Genomic DNA, 12401 nt, shown 5'->3' with positions numbered 1-12401 from the left:
GCCTCCTTGTGTGGGGGCAAGTCTTTGGTAGGGTAGGAGGTTGTTTTGCTGGTTCTTACAAAGGCTTGAGAGGTGTTAGAACTTGGTGTTTCACCTTTGAGTGCTCTCTTTATCTCTCTTTAGGATTGCTTTGTGATGTCCAAGGCCTTTGTGGCTTGATGAGTATGAGAGGTGTGGTGCTTTGGTAGCCCGCACTTGGAGTATTAGTTGCATGTGGTTGAGCATTTGGCATAGTTCGAAGCATGCATCTAGGAGTTTGTTACTCTTGGAGACCATCATTACCTAGACGGCTTGGTGATGGATTACCGATGATCTTCTCAAGTGAAGATTTTGAGGAGGCCCTGAAGTGGTAGCAGAGCTTACTATTTTCATAGTGGAGGAAGAGTTGGCTATAGTGGAGACGAGGAGTGCATTATGACACCTTGTGAGGAAAAGGGTTGAAAGATACGTATCTCAAATGTGAGCGAGCTTCCTCAACAGGGATGTAGGATATCAATAAATATCCGAACTTCGTAATAAACCATTGGTCTCCGTATTTCCTTACTCTTGTGCCCTACATTGATTTAATTATTTGTATGCTTATTTTTATTCACATTGAGTTAATTTTATGATATTTAATCTAGTTATTTTTTATTGGAATATCCAATCAGTAGGATCGGAACATCCGATTGGCTTGAATCAGAACTCCCGATTAGGCTATTCTACATACCTTGCTAGAGTTGAATAATTTTTATCGTCCTAGGATTGTTATCTTTTACATTCGTTGTAGCATGATAGTGCATTAGTTGAGACTAGCATATTTAGTTTTTTTTACTTGTGAAAATAGTTAGTTTATTTCTGTTGCTAGTTTAGAGGTCAACTATTAAAAAGAGACAAAGTTCTCACCTCTATAGATGACATCAAGATCCTTTCAGGTATAGCGGGGATGAGGCAGGCACTCCCCACCCCATGCCTAATACCATGTCGGTATAAGATTTCCCATCTCCGTCCCATGTGAATTCCTCATAGGTTGATGGGTTACTGTCTTCGCAGTCATCCCTAGATACGAGCGTTTTGCCCTATTGTCATGTTTGGTTAAGTTGGGTTAGGCATATGGGGTTAAGTTTGGGGAAATTTTCCTCTTGAATACCATGACTTCATGGTTAGCTCTTGGACAACTTTTTTTTTATGTTTGGGAGAAGACACCATCGAATTGTGGCTATTTACTGGTGGACACCACCCCCACTAAAATAAGCATTTCCAGCGAGAAAGAGACGCGGAAAATCGTCCATTTTTCCCTCGGGTCTACATGTTAGGTCCTTCTTCTGCTTACTACAAGCATTTTGTGATTCTATGACAAAAATATTTGTGTCAAAATTTAAAAATGTCATGTATAGTGGTTTATCAATAACGATTCAAGCGTTTTTGTCATTAAGCTAAGGTAGGGCAGGCAGGGCGGTCAAGACTTTTTCGTCGTAAGAAGTACAACAATTTATAACAATTTTATGTATTCGTCATCAAATATCGAACTATCTGTGACGATCAGAATACTATTCGTCACTGCGGCTAACTCAGAAAATTCTTACGAGCTTTTTCTAAATTTTCACTGTTAAATAAAAAGGAAAGGTATATACTACAATAATGGGAGATCAAATCACGTTGTCAAATACCCTTTACATCCTCCACAAAGCACCGCTCCGAGCATCATTGTCACGATTGCACACCCATCGCCACGCATCCGTTCAAGCTGATGATGCTCCTCCTCCTGCCGTATTGCCGCTTCCCTGTCTATTTTCTTTCCTCTACTTGGCCAAAATCATCGATGGCCTAATGTCAGCGAGGTCTCGTGGAGCAATTATCCTCTCCCCACCCCAACCTTGGTCAGACAATTACCTTAGTCCGCAATGGATGACCCATGCTGGTGAGCTACCACGACTCAAACACAATGTCCTCAACTCCAGTAAGCTGCCACCTAGGGCCGGAATCTTCCTTATCATGTCACCCCTGATGAGACCCTTATCTATTTCTTACATGTCAATTTCTTAAATTCTTATGTTCTTGACACTTAACTAATAACTATGTGTTATTTGTGATATAGATGTTGTGTTCCCTATGTTGAAATTGTTAGCTCACTACTAAAACGAAACTACCACAAAATATATAGTTTCCTTAGTGTGCATCCTAGAACTGCCAAGAAATAATATTTTTGTCCCCAGCAAATGAAAAGCACCAATAAAATGTGTATTTTAGTGGCGGTGTAATGCCCCAAAAATCATATAAATAAGTGTTGATCGAACATTTTAAAGAAGATGCAAAAGGTTAACCTTTTGACCGGTCACTCGGATGGACGATCGGAGACCACGGATGCGTAGGGCTCGTCGAAACGATTCCGTTTGACTACTCACATGTTATCTTCGGACTTCGGAACATGAAGTTGCGAATTGGACGCTTGAGATTTAAAGAGAAAAAAAACAGAGACCATCCTTTTCTTCTTAACCCTAGAGTCCTGCTCTCTCCCACCCCATAGTAGCAGCCACCCTACCGTTTTCTATACTGCACGTAGAAGGAAGAAAGAGAGGGGAAAAGAAGAAAGAAGGGGGAAGGAGATCAGGAGGAGGAAGAAGGGGGCCGGTGCCCCTCTCACCCAGGTAGGAATTCCTCTCCTATTTTCCTTGTGCTGAGCTCCTCCCCATCCCCTCTCATCTGCATCTTGTGGATTGTGGAGCTGCTGGTCTGTGCAGCAGCAAGGGAGGAGGAGAAAGGGAGAAGGGAAGAAGGGAAGGAGAAGGAGGAGAAGAAAGAGGAAAATCCTGAGCTCTTGTCAAGTTGCTCGTGGTTGCCCTAGGTGAGGATTCTCCACCCTAATCCCCTCCTTTTGGGTTGATTTTTGTGGTTTAGATCTCGAGTTTAGAGGGGGCTTAGGTTGAGGTTTGGTCGAAATCTGTTTCCTCCTCGTTCTGAAAATCGTTAGTTTTGTGCAGTCCCTGTTCAACATCGATTTTGGGCATTTTAGCTTCTGAAATAAATTTTCCCACCATGGACAAAGTTGTAGGAGACTTCAATAGCTTTCTTTTGGCACCAAGATTACCCTCATAGCATCTGTAGTTTCAGATATATCATTGTTTCAACTTGACTGATTTTCTCTGTCAAGAATCTGGACAGTAGTAGATCAAACCAGTTTTTTTGCCATCATATTCGAATATTTTTAGGATTTGATCTGAATAAAAGTTGTAGAGTTTTTCATAATATTTCCAACGGCATAGAGAACGTTATCATAGGATGAGTAGAACTCTAGTTATGGCCTCTTAAACGTTGCTGCTGTTGTTTCATCGTCAGAAAGTTCAGTCATGTCCAGAGCGTGTTTTGGCCACCTTAGGTGCTTCAAATACAATAAGCTATAACTAGAAAGTGGTAGACAATGGAGTTTTAAAGCTTCTGTGAAAGTTTTAGAATTTTTGGATGTTTTTATTAATTACGGGAAAAATGTGAAGGTGTCTGTCAGACTTTTCGGAACAGTTTTCAATGTTGTTTTCAACAGCAGATTAGAGGCTCATATTGACCTGATAAAAATATGGTTTCTCCACGAAAGATTTTGCCAGTGTTGTGTAGTTTCCATAAGTATTTTTTTTGCTATGATATCAGTTGCAGAAAAAAAGATATGAAAATGTGAAGCCCTACTGCTTTATTGGTAGAAGGATGTATATGCTGTTTTTGTGGTTCTCTTTTGAGCGACGGCTTGGGGTGTTAGGATCGTGTTTCCTATTGTATGTGCATGCTTGTATGAATTTTTTGCTGATGTGTGGTTCATAATCAGGTGGTGGTGCTCCTGATCGTGTTTGAAGGTTGTCGGTTGTATCGAAAAAAGGCAAGTAAACGTAGAGGTTGCTTTGCTTCTAGCTTTAACTTGCTATTCATTCTACCTCCACCTAAATTATATATTCAGAACCATGATCCATTTAATATGAACTGATTAATTGATGTTTTGATGAGGTGAGGCACAATTACTTGTTTATATATGGTTATGTTGCCTTATGCTCTCATATCCATGAAGATTGTTATTATTGTGGTATATGTGGTTGATGAAGGCTATGAGGTGATGTGGTATTTACAGTTTCATATGCATTTATTTGCATTGCACCTCATATGAAGTAATATGTCGCCATTTGCTGGCCGCAACTTGTACCGGTATGCGCCGTACGTTACCCGAGGAGGGGTACGGTGCAGCTTTACACCTTGTTGGGTGTAAAGGCAGTGGACATGCATTTGCATTTTGCAAAACTTAATTGAATTATTTCCTATTATTGAAGTGGATGTTGAGAAGCGAATGCCTCTCCAGAAGATATAAGGATGTGGTTTAATCTTTTTAGATGAGGTTTATGATAATCTTGGATGTCTAACTTGGTTTATTTTTATGCTATTGTTACTCTCTTTTAAATCGATGTCTAATGAACTTGTAGTTTAAATAGCTTGTTAAAGCAGTTTGCTTGCTGAGATTTTATATCTCACTCCTCTTAATAACCTTACCAGGTGCTTGATGCTTGCTTGCTTGGACGAGATGGGAGTAGCAGCACTTCTACATGTTATAATCACACATATTAATGCAATAGTGGTGTTGTAATAATAATGCAAGTGTTGGAGTTGTTTAGCTCTTAGTGTTGCTTAGCATTGGTAAACTTGTTTTAGTTTACTTTGTTGGAGGTCAAAAATTTAATGCCTTAATGCATTGGTTTTGCTAGGATACTTATGTGTTAGTGTGCGGTTTTATTTATGCACCCTATATCTATGTTGTTGCTTCCGCTTTATCTTGTTTTAGAGGAGGTGCTACCGAAATTTTATAATTTTTAGTATGAACAAGGGTTCCCGATCTTCCGAAAGGTTCTGGTAACTCTCGATTTGGTGGAAACGAGACACAAGTAGATCCGGCTTCCGAACAACATGATCCGAAACCCCGCAATCGCAGCACCACGTCTCCTCTGGTTATCAACCGGCATTGCACGGTTGACCTCGCCAAGAAAGCTAAAGTCCTTGCCTGCGAATCGAAGAACACAAGCAAGAACAAGGAAGAATGCAACCAAATTGCGGATGAATGATTAATCTCACGAGTTGGGGTCTCACAAACCGACGAAACGGTGAAATTATTCTTGACAGAATAATCTAAGCAAAACCCGCCCTAACGAGAGTGGCGGTGGCTGATAATAAGGGTCTAGGGTCGTCACACCCCCTGGTCACGCCCCCCTAATGGGCTCAACGACGATACACGGCCCAACGGACCAAAAACGGTGACGCAGCACCGGGACAGATTCTGGACGCTGACTTGTTTCGACGTTTCCCATCGACTCAGAAGGAATTTGGACCTCAAACCAATGCCATTGGTTTCCTTATAAAATTATCTTTCCAACCATATGTGAATCGTCGAAAACGGAGTCCGGATGCGTCCTGGGTGTCCGTTTTACTGCTCCCTGGTCCTGGAGGTCGAGACTGATTCGAACTCGAGTTGGACTGGACCTCCTGCTGTTGTTGGACGTCCTAGCTGCTCCTCCACGCCTCCAAGCCTTCCTCTATGTGTCTCCTTGTCCTCTCCATGATTCCTAAGCAACACATAATCATTAGGTAGTAATCTATTCTCAAAATTATATAAAGAGTTGCTTAGGAACGAGCTCACCTCTAAATTTAATTGTCGTGCGCGAGCTCTTGTGATTGAACCTTGAAAGTTCAATGGAGGATCATTGTATGTATCCGAGGGAATGATGTCCTCATCATCCTCCCCCTCTTGAATTGGAGTCGTCCTCGACTCAAGCTCATCATCGCCTCCCAAGTAAGGTTTCAAATCTGCAATGTTAAAAGAAGGACTAACCCCGAACTCGGGTGGCAACTCAAGTTTATATGCATTATCATTTATTTTCTCAATTATCTTATAAGGACCAGCAGCTCTTGGCATTAATTTAGACTTACGCAGCTCTGGAAACCTATCTTTTCTTAAATGTAACCACACTAAATCACCCGGTTCAAGTTTGACTTCTTTCCTACCTTCACTACCAGCAATTCTATACTTTTCATTCATCTTTTCGATATTTATTTTAGTTGTTTCATGCAACTTACGAATAAAATCAGCACGTGCACTAGCATCACTATGTGTTCTTTCAGTGGTAGGTAAAGGCAAAAGATCAATAGGAGCGCGAGGGTTAAAACTATACACTACCTGAAAAGGACTTACCTTGGTGGTAGAATGTGTTGCCCGATTATAAGCAAACTCCACGTGGGGCAAACATTCTTCCCACATCTTCAAATTTTTCTTCAAAATAGCTCTCAACATGGTACCCAAAGTGCGGTTCACTACCTCCGTTTGGCCATCAGTTTGTGGGTGGCAAGTAGTAGAAAACAATAGTTTTGTACCCAACTTATTCCATAGAGTGCGCCAAAAGTGACTCAAAAATTTAGCGTCGCGATCTGAAACAATAGTAGAAGGCATACCATGCAAGCGAACAATCTCTTTGAAAAAGAGGTCAGCAATATAAACGGCATCATCACTTTTATGACAAGGTATAAAATGTGCCATCTTAGAAAAATGATCCACAACAACAAAAATGCTATCCCTCCCCCTCTTAGTCCTAGGCAATCCCAAAACAAAGTCCATCGAAATATCTGCCTAAGGAATAGAAGGAACAGGAAGAGGCATATACAAACCATGTGGATTCAAGCGAGACGTAGCCTTTTGACATGTGGTACAGCGTGCCACGAACCGCTCAACATCTCTCCTCATCTTTGGCTAAAAGAAATGTGTGGCCAACATATCCTCCGTCTTCTTAGCACCAAAATGTCCCATCAATCCTCCTCCATGTGCTTCCTGCAACAACAAAAGACGAACGGAACCAACTGGAATGCATAGACGGTTAGCTCTAAACACAAATCCATCATTGATCACAAACTTGTTCCATGTACGTCCCTCTTTACAGTTCAGCAATACATCTTTAAAATCAGGATCAAGCACATATTGTTCTTTTATTGAGTCAAGTCCAAAAATTCTATAATCAAGTTGGGACAACAAAGCATATCGTCTAGACAAAGCATCAGCAATTATATTATCCTTCCCTTTCTTGTGTTTGATAACATAAGGAAAAAGATTCAATAAATTCAACCCACTTAGCATGTCTACGATTCAGATTATTTTGAGAACGAAGATACTTAAGCGATTCATGATCTGAATGTATAACAAATTCTTTAGGCCACAAATAATGACACCACGTCTCTAAAGAACGTACAAGTGCATACAATTCCTTATCATACGTAGAGTAATTAAGAACAGGGCCATGCAATTTTTCGCTAAAGTATGCAACGGGCTTACCTTCTTGCATCAAAACACCTCCAATGCCAACTCCACTAGCATCACATTCTACCTCAAAGGTCTTACCAAAATTTGGAAGTTGCAGCAATGGCGCGTGCGTAAGCTTGTCCTTCAAAGTGTCAAAGGACTCCTCTTGTGCCTTACCCCAATGGAACACCACACCTTTCTTTGTCAACTCGTGTAAGGGGGCAGCAATGGCGCTGAAATCCTTCACGAAACGACGATAAAAAACCTGCAAGTCCAAGAAAACTTCTCACCTGTTTGATGGTTTGGGGCACCGGCCAACTCTTTATGGCTTCAATTTTCATCTCATCCACCTCAATTCCCTGTGGAGTAATAACATAGCCAAGAAAAGAGACTCGATCCGTGCAAAAGATGCACTTCTCAAGGTTACCAAATAAACGTGCATCACGTAAAGCATTAAAAACAGCACGTAAGTGATCCATATGTTCATCCAAAGACTTGTTATAAATCAATATATCATCAAAGTAAACCACCACAAATCGTCCAATAAAAGCTCTTAAAACCTCATTCATCAAACGCATGAAAGTGCTAGGTGCATTAGTTAAACCAAAAGGCATTACTAACCACTCATATAATCCGAATTTAGTTTTGAAAGCTGTTTTCCATTCATCTCCAAGTTTCATTCTAATTTGGTGGTAACCACTACGCAAGTCAATCTTTGTAAAAATTACAGAGCCACACAACTCATCAAGCATATCATCAAGTCTAGGAATAGGATGGCGATATCGAATAGTAATGTTATTGATTGCTCTACAATCAACACACATACGCCAAGTACCATCTTTCTTAGGAACCAAAATCACTGGAACAGCACAAGGACTAAGGCTCTCACGTACATACCCGCGGTCCAAAAGCTCTTGGACTTGCCGCTGAATTTCCTTAGTCTCCTCGGGATTGGTTCGATACGCAGCACGATTTGGCAATGTTGCTCCCGGAATCAAATCGATTTGATGCTCTATCCCTCTCATAGGTGGCAGTCCCGGGGGTATCTCAGCTGGGAAAACATCCTCATACTCCTGCAAAAGGTTAGTGGCAGCAGGAGGTATCGAACTAATAACATCATCAAGCGAATACAAAACTCGTTTGCAAACCAAGGTGTAGCAAATATCATTATTAGAAATTTCAGCAAGGTCACTTTTTAGTGCAAGCATAACACCACCCTTCAATTTTATGCCCTCTACCTTAGAACTAGGTGCAGACTTATCCTTTTTAGGTGGGTAAAGAGAATTAGCAACTTGCTGATTTTCAGATTTAGTATCACGCAAATTAGCAGCTCGTTCTTTATCAGCTTGTACAATTTCAGCAGGGGTCATAGGAACCAAAGTAATTTTCTTTCCTTTATGCATAAAAGTATATGTATTACTTCTACCATGGTGTATAGCTTCATTATCAAATTCCCAAGGTCGACCCAATAAAAGTGAGCAAGCTTCCATAGGTACCACATCACAGTCAACATAATCAGCATAGGAACCAATGGAAAAAGAAACTCTGCAAGTTTGTGTTACCTTAGCTTTTCCAGCATCATTAAACCACTGAAGGTTATATGGATGGGGGTGTTGGCGTGTGGTCAAGCCAAGCTTCTTGACCAAATCTGAACTCACCAAATTATTACAACTACCTCCATCGATGATGACACGTGCTCGCCGATTTTGGATGACGAAGAAAATCTGGAACAAGTTATGGCGTTGCAGCTTCTCTGGTTGTTGTACCTTTGTGCTGAGCGCCCGCTGCACAACGATGCTCCTATAGGTCGCTGTGTCATCACTGCCCAAGATTTCGTTGCTCTCCTCAACAACTGGTTCTTCTTCTTCTTCTTCCTCAATGTCAGAGGCGCTGATGTACCCATCTTCCGTTGCAATGTATGCCCGCTGACTTGGGCAATCCTTCTGCACATGACCGAATCCATGGTAGCGACGGCACTGAATGCCAGAGGTGCGTCCCGTTGATGCAACAGAGGAAGCACTCTTGGAAGGTCCCTGCAAAACAGAATTTTTACCTGAGCCTGAAGGTCGTGTAGTGACCGGATTTGGTGCCGTAGCTGCTTGTTGCTTGCTCGCTGGTGAGGGAGCCCTGTAAGTGGATGGTTTGGACAGCCCCAAGGATGGTCCTGTGCGCGGCGTGTATGTGGTGCTGGCCTTGTACTTGCCCTACTGCTCACGCCCCTGCAACTCCTTCTCTGCAAGCATAGCAAACTGAAACAACTGGTTGACATTGTTAAATTCTTTATAATCAATAATATCCTGGATTTCATGTCTCAAACCCGAATAAATCGACAAATAGAATCTTCGTTTCCCTCTACTATGCCACAACGCATCAAGCCCTTTTGAAGTTCACCATAATAATCCTGCACAGATTTATCTCCCTGTTCTAAGCGCATCAATTTCTTACGCAGGTCTCTATGATAAGATGGGGGAACAAATCTATCACGCATAGCAACCTTAAGCTCTTCCCATGTACGAGGTGTGGCACCATCTGCAGCTAAACCAGTCCACCAAATAATAGCAAAATCTTTAAACTCACTAGTGGCTTGTCTAACTCTATGTTGTTCAGGTACTTGGTGGGCACTAAATTTTTGCTCTACTGTCATCTCCCAATCAAGATATCCCTCAGCATCATAATGTCCCGAAAAAGAAGGTATAGTAAATTTAACCTTAGCATAAGGATCTTCAGGAGCTCGATTATACATACCTCGATGGTGGTGGTGGTGATGTGGAACGCCACCCATACCTGTGGTGTTAGTGCGAAGACGACGCCGTAATCTGTTTTGCAATGTCGCCGCTGGATCAACATTACCATCGTCATCATACAACTCATCACCAGTGTTGCTTCCATTCACATCTTCGTTGTGCACAGGACGGTTTTCCAAAGCATTTACCCTGTCGGTGAGCTCGGATAACCGTTTGTCCAACCGCTCAACCGCGTTTGCGAGTTTCATCTCAATTATCGCTTCAGTGACAGCCTTGATGACTGTCTCCTTCATCTCCTTCTGAGCATTGTCTACAACAGCTTGTAGCTGCTCTTGGCTGACACACTCCTTGAAGTCCTTTGGCGTTTTATCTCCATCAACTGACATTGTGGAAACAAACACAACAACAAACAGTGAAGGTTATCCCTAATAATCGTACTACAAAGGTGGAGTGGTGCCTCTCAATCAAGATCAGCAAAGGTAGACACCTTACCAAGCTCTTACCAGGGTTCTTACCAGCAAAGCAAATGATACCTGGAAGGCGTGCGAGCGATTGCAGGGATGCAAATCAGTGCTGTCCAGAAGAATCTGTGGAGCTTGGAAGGCACACAAAGAGAACAAATATGTATATGTGGAACACAAATCAGAAACAGATAGTAATGCTGAATTATAGTCCCAAGTACTTGTTCTCGTTGCTGGCCTAAAGTGTTGCAAGTACCAAGTATGTGTGATAAACAAGGTGGAGAAACAAGTATGATGGATAGCAAGAGCAACAGAAACAAAGAACTAAACAGCACACACTAACACAGCTCACTTTGCCCTTCTCTATGTGCTCCTCTAGATATTGTTCCTCTTTTGCCCCTCTCTCTTTTCTATTTTTTTGGGCTGTCGTTGTTTTTTGGGAAAATTCGACTTTTTCTTTTTATTTTTTTGATATTTTTTTCACTTAGGAGCACACAAGAGGGAACCACAGAAAATTTGAGCTTAAACAAGTGAAAGACGTGGCCTATAGAATTTTCTGAAGTTCAGCCGGAAAATGAGAAAAATATTTGGAAATTGAAAACTCAAACTTCGGAGGCGAATTTGGGAATTCTGATTTCGCCGAACCCGGCGAAGCGGGGGACGAACGGATCCGAAACACCGTTTCGATGCGAAAAACTCTGTGACTTTTCTGAAAACGGAGTTCGTACGCGAAAGTTATGCCCGATTTGAGAAACGACTCCGAATTAGAGGACAAAACGGGAAGAAAGTGGGGAAAATATGCGACGGAGGCTAGGGTTTGATGGAAACGGTGGGGGAAAACACACGAACTGGACTCTAACACGACCTAACCAGCAACAAGACCTTGACCAGGACACAAACTCAACACGACGGACTCTGAAACTGAAATATGCAAAAGCTAAAGGCGCGGAAGGGTTGTAGGACAGGAAAAAAAAACGATTTGGCAGTGGACTATGGAACGAAGGCGAAAACACTCAAAACTAAGGGTAGATATGAACCTGACGGTATACCTGAAGCTCTGATACCACTTAGTATGAACAAGGGTTCCCGATCTTCTGAAAGGTTCTGGTAACTCTCGATTTGGTGGAAACGAGACACAAGTCGATCTGGCTTCCGAACAACACAATCTGAAACCCCGCAATCGCAGCACCACGTCTCCTCTGGTTATCAACCGGCGTTGCACGGTTGACCTCGCCAAGAAGGCTAAAGTCCTTGCCTGCGAATCGAAGAACACAAGCAAGAACAAGGAAGAATACAACCAAATTGCGGATGAATGATTAATCTCACGAGTTGGGGTCTCACAAACCGACGAAACGGCGAAACTGTTCTTGACAGAATAATCTAAGCAAAATCCGCCCTAACAAGAGCGGCGGCGGCTGATAATAAGGGTATAAGGGTCGTCACACCCCCTGGTCACGCCCCCCTAATGGGCTCAACGCCGATACACGGCCCAACGGACCAAAAACAGTGACGCAGCACCGGGACAGATTCTGGACGCTGAATTGTTTCGACGTTTCCTGTTGACTCAGAAGGAATTTGGACCTCAAACCAACGCTATTGGTTTCCTTATGAAATTATCTTTCCAACCATATGTGAATCGTCGAAAACGGAGTCCGGATGCGTCCTGGGCGTCCGTTTTACTGCTCACTGGTCCTGGAGGTCGAGACTGATTCGGACTCGAGTTGGACTGGACCTCCTGCTGTTGTTGGACGTCCTAGCTGCTCCTCCACGCCTCCAAGACTTCCTCTATGTGTCTCCTTGTCCTCTCCATGATTCCTAAGCAACACATAATCATTAGGTAGTAATCTATTCTCAAAATTATATAAAGAGTTGCTTAGGAACGAGGTCACCTCTAAATTTAATTGTCGT

Source organism: Phragmites australis, chromosome 4 (genome assembly GCF_958298935.1).
Source record: "Phragmites australis chromosome 4, lpPhrAust1.1, whole genome shotgun sequence".
Lineage (NCBI taxonomy): Eukaryota > Viridiplantae > Streptophyta > Magnoliopsida > Poales > Poaceae > Phragmites > Phragmites australis.
This window is presented reverse-complemented; position numbering follows the sequence as displayed.